Consider the following 13,462-nt stretch of genomic DNA (forward strand, 5'->3'; position numbering starts at 1 on the left):
CTTCCCTTCTCTTCCTTTTCTCATTTAATTTCTTCTCATCCTTAGACTTCAGTTTTGAATTCTCTGACACTGATAACCCTTTCCACACCCTTAAAAGTTGAGTTAGAGGAGCTGGAGCAATAGCAAAGTGGGTAGGGCGTTTGCCTTGCACGTGGCCGACCTGGGTTCGAATTCCCAGCATCCTATATAATTCCCTGAGCACTGCCAGGAGTAATTCCTGAGTGCAGAGCCAGGAGTAACCCCTGTGCAATGCCGGGTGTGACCCAAAAAGAAAAATTAAAAAATTTTTTTTAAAAAGTTGAGTTAGATATTAACAGTACTTGCTAAAATTATCGAATAATTACTAAATGCTGGATACCTGCTAAACTCTTAAGTGATATCTCTCATCATAAAGCAATGACGTAGACATTATTATCTCCACTTATGTTTCTATGCCTGAAATCAATATATTACATCCCAATTTTACCGCAATTGAAAAAGAAAAGATATGATAACCACATTTTGGAAAGGTTGAGTAATTTGTTCAAGTTCACAATTAATATTCAAAAGCAGAATCCAAAATGAAGCCAGATCAAGGGTGATAATTATCCATCTCAAGGTTCAAGACATTCTTGGAACTATAATAGCCTGTTTAAAAGTGATCTTTCTCACAGGTTAGCTCAAGGAGCTGGGCACATGCAAGTACCAGCTTGCCATGGTTCGTTAAGCTCTTGCAGGAGCAATCTCCAAGCACAAAACTGGGAGTAATCCAACAGTTTCCCCAAATAATGTGGGGGTATTTTTTTTTGGCCACACTAGGTGATGTTCAGGGTTTACTTCTGGCTCTGCATTCAGGGATCACTCCTAGTGAGCTTCAGGGGACCATATGTGATGTCAGAGATTGAACACAGGTTGGCTACATGTAAGACAAGTGCCCTACCTACTGTCTTATTAATCTGACTCCCTCCCCTGGCTACATGATTTTTTAATGATAAAAGTAATTTTTTTCAAGACTGATAGTACAGCGGGTAGAGTGTTTTCCTTGCAGAAGAACCCCTGAGTATCACTGAGTGTGACCCAAAAAGCCAAAAAAAAAAAAAGCGATCTTTCTCCTTGAGAGTAGATATAGAGTCTAATATTTAACAGTATCTGGTGTTAAAAGATGTGTTCAATAAATTTGTTTAAAATAAGTTATTTTAAATAACATTTAAAGTTATTGCTGGAGCGATAGCACAGTAGGTAGGGCATTTGCCTTGCACATGTCCGAACCGGGTTCGATTCCTCCACCCCTCTCAGAGAGTCTGGCAAGCTAACTGAGAGTATCTTGCCCACATGGCAAATCCTGGCAAGCTACCCTTGACGTATTCAATATGCCAAACACAGTAACAACAAGTCTCACAATGGAGACGTTACTGGGCCTCCTCAAGCAAATCAATGAACAATGGGAGGACAGTGCTACAGTGCTTAATACGTAAGTTATTAAGGGATAGATAAAGTGTGGAGGTTAGTTAAGAGAAGTGATCTCTTTGTAATGAAACTTGAAGATAGAGTTACCTTCTATGTTACATGAACAGGAAATATTTCCTGAAATTGGCATTGAAGTTGAAAATCCTCAGGGATTTTTCATGAGGGATCTATAAAGTGTATTTGAGGACTGGAAATTGGTAAAAATCAGTTAAGAGGCAGGAAATTGAGTGAGTGAATACTATTTGTCAGCATTCTAGAACTTGAAGATACTGTCATTGAGTCCAAACTCTCCTAGAAAATAAGAATTGTAGGTACTCACAGTCAGTAAGTTTTTAGATATTTCAACTTTAAGAGAAATGACTATAATGAGGGTATGGAGAGATAGCATAGCAAGAAGGTACTTGCCTTACTTGTTGTTGACCCAGGTGCAATCCCATAAATGGTTCCCTGAGCACTGCCATGAATGATCCCTGAGCTCAAAGTCAGGAGTAATCCCTGAGCATAGCCAGGTATGGTCCACACCACCCCCCACCCCATGAATACAAACAAAAAACAACATATAATGAAAGCAGGTCCTTGAAAATTGTCTTTTTTGTACAGTGCAGGCTAGGATTTTCTTTTCTTTTCTTTTCTTTTTAATAGTGAAACACTGAAAGGAAAGGAGTTATTTGAGAAGCATACATACAAGCATGTGTGATTTTAAAAAATCAGAGAATTATTGGTGGTGGACAATGTACATTGGTGGAGTGTTTAGGTATTCGATCATTGTATGACTGAAACTCAATCATGAAAGCTTTGTAACTATATTTCACAGTGATTCAATAAAAATTTATAAAAAAATAAAGTAATAGGAAAATACTAAAACAGTAAATAGAAAATCAGAGAATAGACAGTACATGTAAGGACAAATTGTATGAACTGCATGATCTCTAACTTCTAATTAGTGAAGTTAGATAGATGGGGGCCAGATGTTAAAAATGTGTGGTGCTGCTTCACACCAAACCAAGGCCATGAGTTGCCCCCCACGAGCGGCTCTCTGGTACAGCCATGGCACCAGAGGCACATGGACCTAATCCAGAGCCCAGCAGCTTGCGACAGAAATGTGAATGGACTATGCATTAAACTCCAGCGCCATGCCCCCCCGGGAGGGAAAGGGTGTCTGTCTCTTCTGCCTCCCCCCACCACCCGGCAGCACGGTGACCACTGTTTCAGAGCTTATCGGAAAGCCAGGTATGAGCTGGCGGTGATGGGGCAACTGCAACCTCATGGAAAGGGGGACGGAACTGGCTCGTCCTTCATGCCCAACCGAGTTGCTCCCCCCCCCCAAACAGCTCTCTGGCATGGCCATGGCACCAGACTCACAGAAACCAATCTCGTAATTATCCAGCTCTTGGCAGAAATCCCTACAGACTTAATAAAATATCAGAAATCCAAAATCATGCAGCCATGTGAAATCATATGGTTTTCATAACCAGCAATAGAAAACAAATTAATTTACAATGCCTTTTTGGCAGTTCTGATTGTTGGGAGGAAATTCCAAACAATAATAGTGCATCTTTTGTCGAAATAATGAATGTATTCAAAGTAGAAAGAGAGCTAAGTAGAAATCATCTGCCTCACAGGCATCAGGAGGGGTGGAAGGGGGGTATTTTGGGGTTCTTGGTGGTGAAAAATAATTACTGGTGAAGGGAGGGGTGTTTGATCATTGTATGACCGAGACTTAAACCTGAAAGCTTTGTAGCTTTTCTCACGGTGATTCAAATAAATTAAAAAAAAAAAGTGTGGTGCTGCCAGCAGGTCAGCCTGTACCTGCGGGGTGAGTGCAGCAACAGCCTGATGGTGACTTCCGGCTTTCTGATACCCCAAAATTGCCGCTGTGCCTCTGGCCGGACCCCAACAACTCAGTACCAAGTTACCCACGAAAGTAAAGGGCCAAAAGTGGGAGCCACACCCACAAACCACCTCTGGCTCAGATATACAAGGTCGTTTATCGGCCTTGTTTCAGAGACCCATAAATAAATCTCGAAAGAGATCAAAAGCCTCAGTTTATCTTGGACTGTGCAAGGCTGAACAGATCAGGGTAAGTCTAAGCAAGGCGGGTCAGCCTGGTGCCAACCTAAGCAGAGCCGCCTGCAGCCTCTTGATTCCACAATCCAAAATTACTGCCATACCTTGGTCCGGACTGTACAGTTTCAGGATGGACCTCACTGAGATATAATCTGCTGAAAATTTGCATATGCGAGTTTTGGGACTGAAATTTCCAGGCTTTCTTGAGGTCGGGATGGGCTACCTTCCCCCACTTTCCTATACTCCTGGAAACACCAGCAGTCACCCTCATGAACCAACTCCAGTGCCACCATGTAAACTTTTTTTTTTTTTTTTTAGCTATTTGGGTCACACCTGGCGATGCTCAGAGATTACTCCTGGCTCTGTACTTAGGAATTCCTCCTAGTGGTGTTCAGGGGACCATATGGGACTGTGGGAATTGAACCCAGGTCGGCCACGTGCAAGGCAAACGTTCTACCTGCTGTGCTATTGCTCCAGCCCCCACCATGTAAACTCTTCTGCCTGCTTCAGAGGCCCTTAAATAAATCTCAAAAGAGATTTTTAAAAAATACCTGCAGTTTATCTCAGACCCATGCAAGTCTGAACAGACCAGGGTACATCAGAGGGGGATGGGCCCCAGCAGCCCATTGCTTCCACAATCCAAAATTGGCCACCATGTCCCTGGCCGGACTCCACAGTCTTAAGATGGATCTCTCCAAGATATAATCTTCTGAAAATTTCGGTATGTAGGTTTTGTGGCTGAAATCTCAAGGCTTTCTCAGAGTTGGGATGGACTACCTTCCTCCACCTTCCTGTACCTCTGGAAGCCAAGCCAGTAAAGTCCACACAACAAAGCTGCCACTAGGTTAAAAAAGCTACTCCAGCCTTACCTTCCTGATAAAAATAATGAACATCCTGAACAAACATGATCACCTCTCAGTATCTGTATTGCAAGCCACAATGCACAACATGAGAGAGAGAGAGAGAGAGAGAGAGAGAGGGGGAGAGAGTGAGAGAGAGAGAGTGAGAGTGAGAGAGAGGGAGGGAGGGAAAGAAGGAGGGAGGGATGGAGGAGGAGTTCCTGCCATAGAGGCAGGCTGGGGGGAGGGGTGTTGGGAGATGGTAGGAGGGAGACGGGGCAGGGGACATTGATGGTGGGAGATGTGCACTGGTAGAGGGATGGGTGTCGGATCACTGTGTGACTGAAACCAAATCATGAACAGCGTTGTAATGGTCTATCTCATGGATATTTAACTTTAAAAAATTTAAAAGAAACCAAAAAGGGGGGCCAGAGTGATAGGACAGAGGGTAGGGCATTTGTCTTTCATGGGGTCGACCTGGGTTTGATCCCCGGCATCCCATATGGTCCCCCGAGCAGCACCAGGAGTAATTTCTGAGTGCAGAGCCAGGAGTAACCCCTGAGCATCACTGGGTGTAACCTCCCCCTCCTCCCCCCCACCAAAAAAAAAGAAACCAAAAAAACAAAACCTAGTAGCACATAATCCCCTGAGTAAGGGTGTGGTGAGGAAAGGGAGAAGGGGAGGGAAGAGAGGGGGAAGGGAAGAGAAGGAGAGGGGATGAAAGGGGAAAGGTGAAGGGAAGGGGAGGGGGAAGGAAAGGGAAGGAGAAAGGGAGGGAAGGGGGAGGGGGAGGGAAGGGAAGGGGACAGGAGGGAGAAAAAGGAAAGGGAGGGAGAGAAAGGAAGAAGAAAAGGGGAAGGGAAGGACAGGAGGGAAGGAGGAGAAAGGAGGGGAGGAAAAGGAGAGAAAGAGAAGGGAGAGGAAGAGGGAGGAAGGAAAGTAGGGAGGGAAGGATGAACAGAGGGAGTGAGGGGAGGATGAAGGGAGGAAGGGAGGGAAAGGAAGGAAGGATAAAAGAGAAGTAGAACAAGGAAGGAAAGGAAAAGAAACTGAAACTGATAAGATCCAGTTCCACTGCCATTTGAAGGCAAATTGAGAGACAAGGTAACAGGTAGAGAAAAAGTTTTATTTGCAGCAAACTGGCAGTTGGAAGATGGGAACACAGTCCTCATAGTAACTATTTGCCTGCATAGTCACAGGAAGGTGTTTTCTTTTTCTTTCTTTTTTTTTTTTCTGAAAAGAGAGCAGGGAAGCACATTTTTAGAGCGGGTAGGTTGCAGATCAGTGAGCTCCAAGAATGTACAGTAAATTCCCTCCCGACTGACCTTCATTGACTCTGCAAACCTAACTGCAGGCTCGGGGGAAAGACAAGATATGGACAGAAGAGCTGCTGGACTCTTTAATTTCTTAATTACTTAGGAGCTCTTATCAAAATAACAGCAGAAACTTCTGAAAATACAGTTGTTACCACAAATTGAAAAAAGACTGCCGCTTAAAACCAAAAAAATGTGAATTCAGCTGTCAAGAAATCCAAGAGACATTTCTATACTTTAAAATATAAATTCTATTGTTCCTCCATTTTTTGTTGCATCGACATATATGTCTCTGATTTTCAGAGTTATTCTTTACAGAAAATGACCTTTCTCCTATTAAGTCTAAGTCAGTTTATTTATGGATTCCTTAACCATTTGTACCTAAAATGGTAGAGATTTCCTTTCAACATTTCTCAACTCTAGCAATGGTTATAAATAACCTAAATGCTTTAAAAAGAAAACAAAAGCCTGGCTGGAGAGAATAACAGGAGGTAAAGCACTCACCTTGCATATGGCAAACCTCAATTCAAACCCCCAGTCTCCCAAAATGCTGTTGTTCAAATACTCCCCATATACCATGCCTATTCTTGGGAGGTGGGAAGTATAAGAACAACTAGACATCTTTTGTTGTTGTTGTTGTTATCTTTGTTATTTGTTTTGGGGGAAGAGCCCACAACCAGTGGTAATCCTCATGTCTTCTTCTTTACTCTGTGCTCAGGAATCACTCCTGACAGTGCTCAGGGTGCCATATGCAGTGTTGCAGATCAAAGTTGGGTTGGCTATGTGCAAGTTAAACACCTTAAACTTTTGTCCTCCTGTACTCTGACTCATAGAAAGAGCTTTTTTTTTTTTTTGAGGAGTGGAGGAGTTGTTGGTCTGCATCCTTAAGTGCTCAGGAGCTATTCCTGGCTCTGTGCTCAGGAGTGACTCTGGTGGTGCTCCAAGGGACTTGAACAGGGTTCGTGGTGTGGGAGGCAAGCACTTTAACCCCTGAAGTTTCTCTCTGGCCCAGTGGCATCATTTTATTTCATTTTTTACATTTTGGGACTATACCTGTCTGTGGTTCTGAGTTCAGGGATCACTCCTGAGGATTCAGGGAACCATGTGTGGTGCCAACAATCACACTCAAGTCAGTTGTGTGTAAGGCAAGGGTTTTTACCTGCTGTACTAATTCTCTGCCTGGCATCAGCTTTATTATAAAAAGCTACTCAGGGGACCGGAGCCATAGTTCAGCAGGTAGGACATTTGCCTTGTACCTAGCCAACCCAATTCGATTGCCAGCATCTCATATGGTCCACTGAGCACTGCCAGGAGTGATCCTGAGTGCAGAGCCAGGAGTAACCCCTAAGCAGCGCTGGTGTGACCCCAAAAGCCAATAAATAAAGTTTTTAAAAAAATCTCCTTAGGTGGTTCTAATAATCAGTCACAAAGGAGATTTCAGTAATAAAATATGTATCCTTCAGTGCTGCTCAGATTTTTATGTGCAAGTAAGTCAGCTGAGAATCTTGTCAAAATTTTGATTTTTGAGTCTGAGGTCCATAAGATCCAAAAATCTATATTTCTATTGCTTCATTTAACAACATTTAGTGTACAAGGATATAAAGTATACTGATTGTATATTCTCCATATGAGAAAGAAACCTTCCAAATAAAAATCTAGATACGTTCTGTGAGCTAAATGGAAAACATTAAGCTTTACTATCCTAGAAGTCCACAAGATGGGGATATGGCTCCATATGGCAAAAAGAAAAAAAAATCTGCTTTTGGTGCTATATCTGTTTCTGTAGATTTCTTCCTATTTCTATAATTTTTTTCTTTCAAATATATATTTCTGCTACTCATTTTTACTTTCATTTTCACAAAGTATAAAGCGTAGGGAAATCATATAGCTATTCAAGAAATTCTTTAAATTTTTTAATTTTTAAGAAGTTGTTCACAGGGGCTGGAGTGATAGCACAGTGGGTAGGGCATTTGCCTTGCACATGGCCAACCCGAGTTCGATTCCCAGCATTGCATATGGTCCCCCGAGCACCGCCAGGAGTAATTCCTGAGTGCATGAGCCAGGAGTAACCCCTGTGCATTGCCAGGTGTGACCCAAAAAGCAAAAAAAAAAAAAAAAGTTGTTCACAATAATTTGTTACACTTAATATTCAAACACCAATCCCCCCACCACTGCACCTTTCCACCATATTTCAAATGTTTCCACCCCAAATCCCAAACTGTGCACTCCTAAGCAGAACTGAAATAATTTTTTATTGTTGTGAAAAATCCACTAAAAATGGTCCAATAAAATTATCTTAGAGGAAAATGAGTGAGATTGTTGTATTTCATCCTGGAGCCATTAAGCCCTTATATAAAAGATTAATAACTTGTTTGTTAAAGGTTGAACCTTGTGTGCATATATATATATGTGTGTGTGTGTGTGTGTGTGTGTGTGTGTGTGTGTATATAAAGGTAAAGGCCCTCCCGTTGTTCATCAATTTGCTCGAGTGGGCCCAGTAACATCTCCATTGTGAGACTTGTTGTTACTGTGTTTGGCATATCGAATACGTCACGGGGAGCTTGCCAGGCTCTGCCGTGCGGGCGAGATACTCTCGGTAGCTTGCCGGGTTCTCCGAGAGGGGCGGAGGACTCGAACTCGGGTCGGCCATGTTGGCTGCGTGCAAGGCAAACGCCCTACCGCTGTGCTATCGCTCCAGTTCATATATATATATATATATATATATATATATATATATATATATATATCCCCATGAGATTGGTTGCCTTCTACTTTAAACCCCACCAAATGCTACTCTTGATACATCAGTGGTGTAGAGTATGAGCGGTCATGTGGCCATGCACTCCAGGAATTCTAAAATTTAAAATATGATTATACAGCAGATTCATTCATGGGTGAGACTTGTCTGACCTGCAGAGAGCAGCCATAAGCATGGTAGTGATTGAGTTCTGGAGGTTTTCAGCTGTCCAGGCTCTGGTGGGGCAGGGAGGGGAACTCATCTGCCCTTCTTTGAGTTGCTGCAGTAAGACAGCCTGGTGCAGGGTCTGGAGGCATCTCTGCAGCATGTCGTTCTATGTCATTCTCTTCTGGGAGCTTTATTTCAGTGTCTCTGGATCTTGGCCATTGATGAGATTATATGGTGCCAGGGGTAGTTTGTGGGTATAACTGCCAAGCTACTGGTAAACTAGGGAGATGGGAAAAGGAGGCCCATTCCCGCTCCAAGAGAGCTTGGAGATTCAGTTACAGGTCCTGTATACCTGGGTTTTTCTGCAGATTTGCTCATGGAAGAGGCTCATCCAAGCCTGTGGAGAGCAGCAGTGAGCATGGCAACGGTTGAGTTCTGGAGAGTTTTGGCTGCTGGAGCTCTGTTGGGGCCGGGAGGGTGAACTTACCCCTGGTAAATTCCCAGTAAGACAGCCTGGCACAGGGTCTGGAAAATAGCTATTTTAAATTGTATTTATAAAAGCTGCAGGAAAATGTTTGCCAAAACATTAATTTTTAATTACTGCTAAATAATTAAATAAGGAGGTCATTACACTGAGGAGGTCCCAATAATATCTTAGCAATCTACATAAACAAACCAAAACTAAGCATACAACTGCCTCAAGGATGAGAAAGCATTACTTAAGGATAACCACCAGTTTACCTATTACATGGAAAGTATCATGCTAAGCGAAATGAGTCAGAAAGAGAGAGATAGACGTAGAAAGATTGCATTCATAAAGTAACAAAATAGGAGACTAACACCAAGAATAGCCAAGATTAGTACCAGGAGGTTTACTCCATGGCTTGAAGGCCAGCCACACATGCTAAGGGAAAAGGCAGCTCAGATAGAGAAGGGAACACCAAATAAAGGGTGTTAGGAGGATCCTCCTAGGATGGGAGAAGCATGCTGAAAGTAGATTATAGACCAAACATGATTGCCATTCAATGCCTCTTTTGCAAACCACAACACCCAAAAGGAGAGAGAGAACAAAAGGGAATGCACTGACACAGAGACAGGGTGGGATGAGGGGGATGGGGGGTGGGATACTTGGGATTCGTGGTGGTGGAAAATGGGCACTGATGGAGGAATGGGTATTTGATCATTGTATAATTGAAACCCAAGCACAAAAATCTGTAAGACTACAGCTGTACCTCATGGTGTTTCACTAATAAAAATTAAAAAAAAATAATAACCTCTAGTTACCGACTAAGTTTTCCCTTTCCCCACAAAACAACATTACCTTAAATGACAAGATGATACAGTGGGTAAATCTCTAGGCTTGCACTTTGCTGACCTAGGTTTGATCCTGGCATCCTATGTGGTTCCCCAAGCACTACCAGTAGTGATCACTGAGCACAGAGCCAGGAATAAGCCCTGAACACATCTGGAGTCACCCAAAAGCTAAAAAAAGAAAATAAATGACAATAATTTCAAATAATTTCCTGGCTTTATTTTTGCCTTTTCACTATAAAAGTCTTTTCCCTGGTTCTTATGGGTAGACTACTCCTAACCACTGATGGTTTACTATTTCCCTAACCAAACTGTTATTTGCTCAAGTGAGTTTTTGAAATGTTTCATATTAACATTAAATGTAAGGAGCTGGAGTGATAGTACAGTGGGTAGGGTATTTGCCTTGCATGCACCCAACTCAGGTTCAATCAAAGACATCCTAAATGATTACCCTAGTATCACCAGGGTTGATTCCTAAGTGCAGAGCCAGGAGTAAACTCCCTCCACCTCCCAAAACACAACATTGCACGTAATATTGCATTTTATTATTTAACATTACAAAATGGTGTTCATAATATTACTGAGATAAGTTTTGTTTTGTTTTGTTTTGGTGCCACACCTGGCTATGCTCAGGGGTTGCTCCTGGCTCTGCACTCAGGATTCACTCCTGGTGGGTGCAAGGCCCAAAATGGGATATCAGGGGATAAACCTGGGTTGACTTCATGCAAGGAAAGCACCTTACCCACTGTACTATCTCTCCTTCCCCTAACAAAAAAATTTTTTAAGAACAAAAACTTGGCCAGAGACATAGCTCAACCAGTTGGAACACATGCTTGTATATGGGAGGCCTGGTTCAGCCCTTAAAACCACATGATTGCCAGACCACCACCAAGAGCAACACCCATTTGGGAGTATTCTCTGAGTCCCATTGGGTGTTGCTCAAAAAGACAAAGTGCAAAAACTAAGGGACAAGGACAGAAAATGGAAAGGTTTTTACTATTGTTAATTTTCACAATTGTCTAAAAACCGATTGATTTAATTTTTACATCTGCACTGCAATTTATGTTAAGCCACATCCAATTTGTGTGAACCACCAGTGACCCATGAGGAGTTATGTGCAATCATAGTGTTAACATAATCCCAGCAAGCAGGAATTTTGTTTTTGGGGAGTCATATCCTGCTTGATATGTGGAGAGTCAGCTCTGACAGTTCTCTGGGGACAATGCAGTGCTGGGAACCCCCAAGCTTCCCCCAATCAGAGCATGCTAGCTTTTTGTGCTATCTTCCAGGCACCAAGCAGGGTTTTGGGGGGAAATTATAAAGAACCAAGGGCCAGAGATGTGGCTCAAGTCGTAAAGCATATGCCTTGCACATGTGAGGCCCAGGGTGTGGCCCTAATGGTCCCTGGGTACCACTAGGCCTGAGGACCAAAGGAAGTGAGCCTGACCCTGGGCCAGCCCCTGCTTCGCCCCAGCACAGTGAGGTCTGATCCAGACCCACCACATCCCCATCAAAATACAAAGAACCTAAATAAATCAACACCATCTTGTATTTCTGTATGTATTTATGTACATATGTATGTGTGTGTGTTTTGGGGCCATATCCAATGATGCCTGGAACTATTCCTGGCTCTGTGCTCAGGAATTACTACTGGCTTTACTCAGGGGACCATATGGGATGCCAGGCCGATACCAAACGTGGGTTGACTACATGCAAGACATATGTTCTACCCACTGTACTATTGTTTTGGCTCAGTCAACACAACCTTAAAGAACAAAGTTGGAAGGCAACCCTATGTGAAATCAAAATCTAGTATAAAGCTACAGTAATTGCGACTGCTTGATACTGGCACAAAGAAAGACAAAGAGGAACAGACAAGTCTGTAAATAGACTAACACAAGTATAATCAGCTGGTTTACAACAAAGGCACTATTGCACTAATTAAGGAAAGGAGAGTCTGTGCAACAAATGTGGATAGAAAAAAAAAGAAAGAAAATGACCTTTAGTTATAAAAAAAAGGTAAAGGTAAAGGTAAAGGCCCTCCCGTTGATCATCGATTTGCTCGAGCGGGCCCAGTAACGTCTCCATTGGAGACTTTGTTGTTACTGTGTTTGGCATATCGAATACTTCACAGGGAGCTTGCAGGGCTGGAGTGTTAATATAAGTGGGTGGGAAATTTGTCCTGGGTATGACTACCAGTGTCTGATCCTTGACACTACACAGAACCCTTCAAGGAATGATTCCAAGCACAGAGCCAGGAGTAACTCTTGAGCACCGCTGGGTGTGGCCCCAAAGACTAAAAAAACAAAAAAGCCCAACAAACCAATATTTTCATGAACTGAAGGAGGCATTTTTTCTTGCACGGAACATAGTACTGACTATAAAAAATAGATTTCATTAAAATTAAAATATCTAATAATATATATCACTAAGAGTATGAAAAAGTGAAAAAGATTGTATTTTACTGCTTAAACAGTACAAGATGGTTTTCAGACTGTCAAGGAGTTTTGTGGTCACAAAATCAAAAGTAGTATGACAAACAGCACAAGAGCATCCAATTGGGCACCACTCTGAAGATCACCACTTTGAAGATGCTTCCCATGCAAAGGGATTTGCGCAGAAACAAGGTATTGTTGAAACAGTCAATCAGAGTATGTCAGAGTTCAGCTGATCAAAAACGGCCCCAAACAGGCCGGAGTGATAGTATAGTGGTTGGGGCACTTGGTTTGCACACAGCTGACCAGAGTTTGATCCCTAGCACCACATATGGTCCTCCAAGCACAATGAGGAGTATTTACTGGTGCAGAGCCAGAAGTAACTCCTGAGCATCACCAGGTGTAACACAAAAAAACTAAAACAAAAAGATAACCTCCTCTACCCCCAAAAAAGAGGGAACTGGGGGGTGTAGCTTGTTGGTAGAGAATATGCTTTGCATGCATGAGGCCTTAGGCCCAGTTCCCAGTATACACCCTCTTACTCCTCCAAGTCACAACCCTTGAGCTCTGTGATGCTTGCTTGATTTTTATTGAGGAAAATGATAAACTTCTTATTTCTGAATTGATGACAAAAGTTATGTTGTTGGTGACATTCCTGGAGTCAAATTTAGTTGTTGAGGTAGCCAATATCTCTCATTTTGCCTTATAAGAAACAAGAAATCCCAAGCTCATAAAGTTTGATGGTGAAAACACATAGTAATTTTCATAATCCAGGGAAAAAACCCTTCATGGACAGATGAGGAAATGTCTGCTCTTGAGAGGTGACATATTTTTCCCGATTCTTCCCAACAAGGATAACTATAATCCTTGGGCATTTTTACATAAAACAAACATAAGACTTTTGATATTCTTTGAAGAAAAGGCTGACTAACTAGGAACAACTCAGTCATGTAACATATTCCCTAAAATTCTCTTTTGCCTCAACTATTCCAACAGGGTGCTGGAGAAGATGGTAATAGAAAAACCTCCTAAGGAAAACCCACTCTGTAGCCAAAGGACAGAGGAAGGGAACAGCCTATTAAGGAGGAAACGTTTAGATACTAAATATTCCAACTATTATAGAAAGAACTGTATCCTCAGTATTAC

This window comes from Sorex fumeus, unplaced genomic scaffold, assembly GCF_029834395.1.
Source record: "Sorex fumeus unplaced genomic scaffold, SorFum_2.1 ptg000098l, whole genome shotgun sequence".
NCBI lineage: Eukaryota > Metazoa > Chordata > Mammalia > Eulipotyphla > Soricidae > Sorex > Sorex fumeus.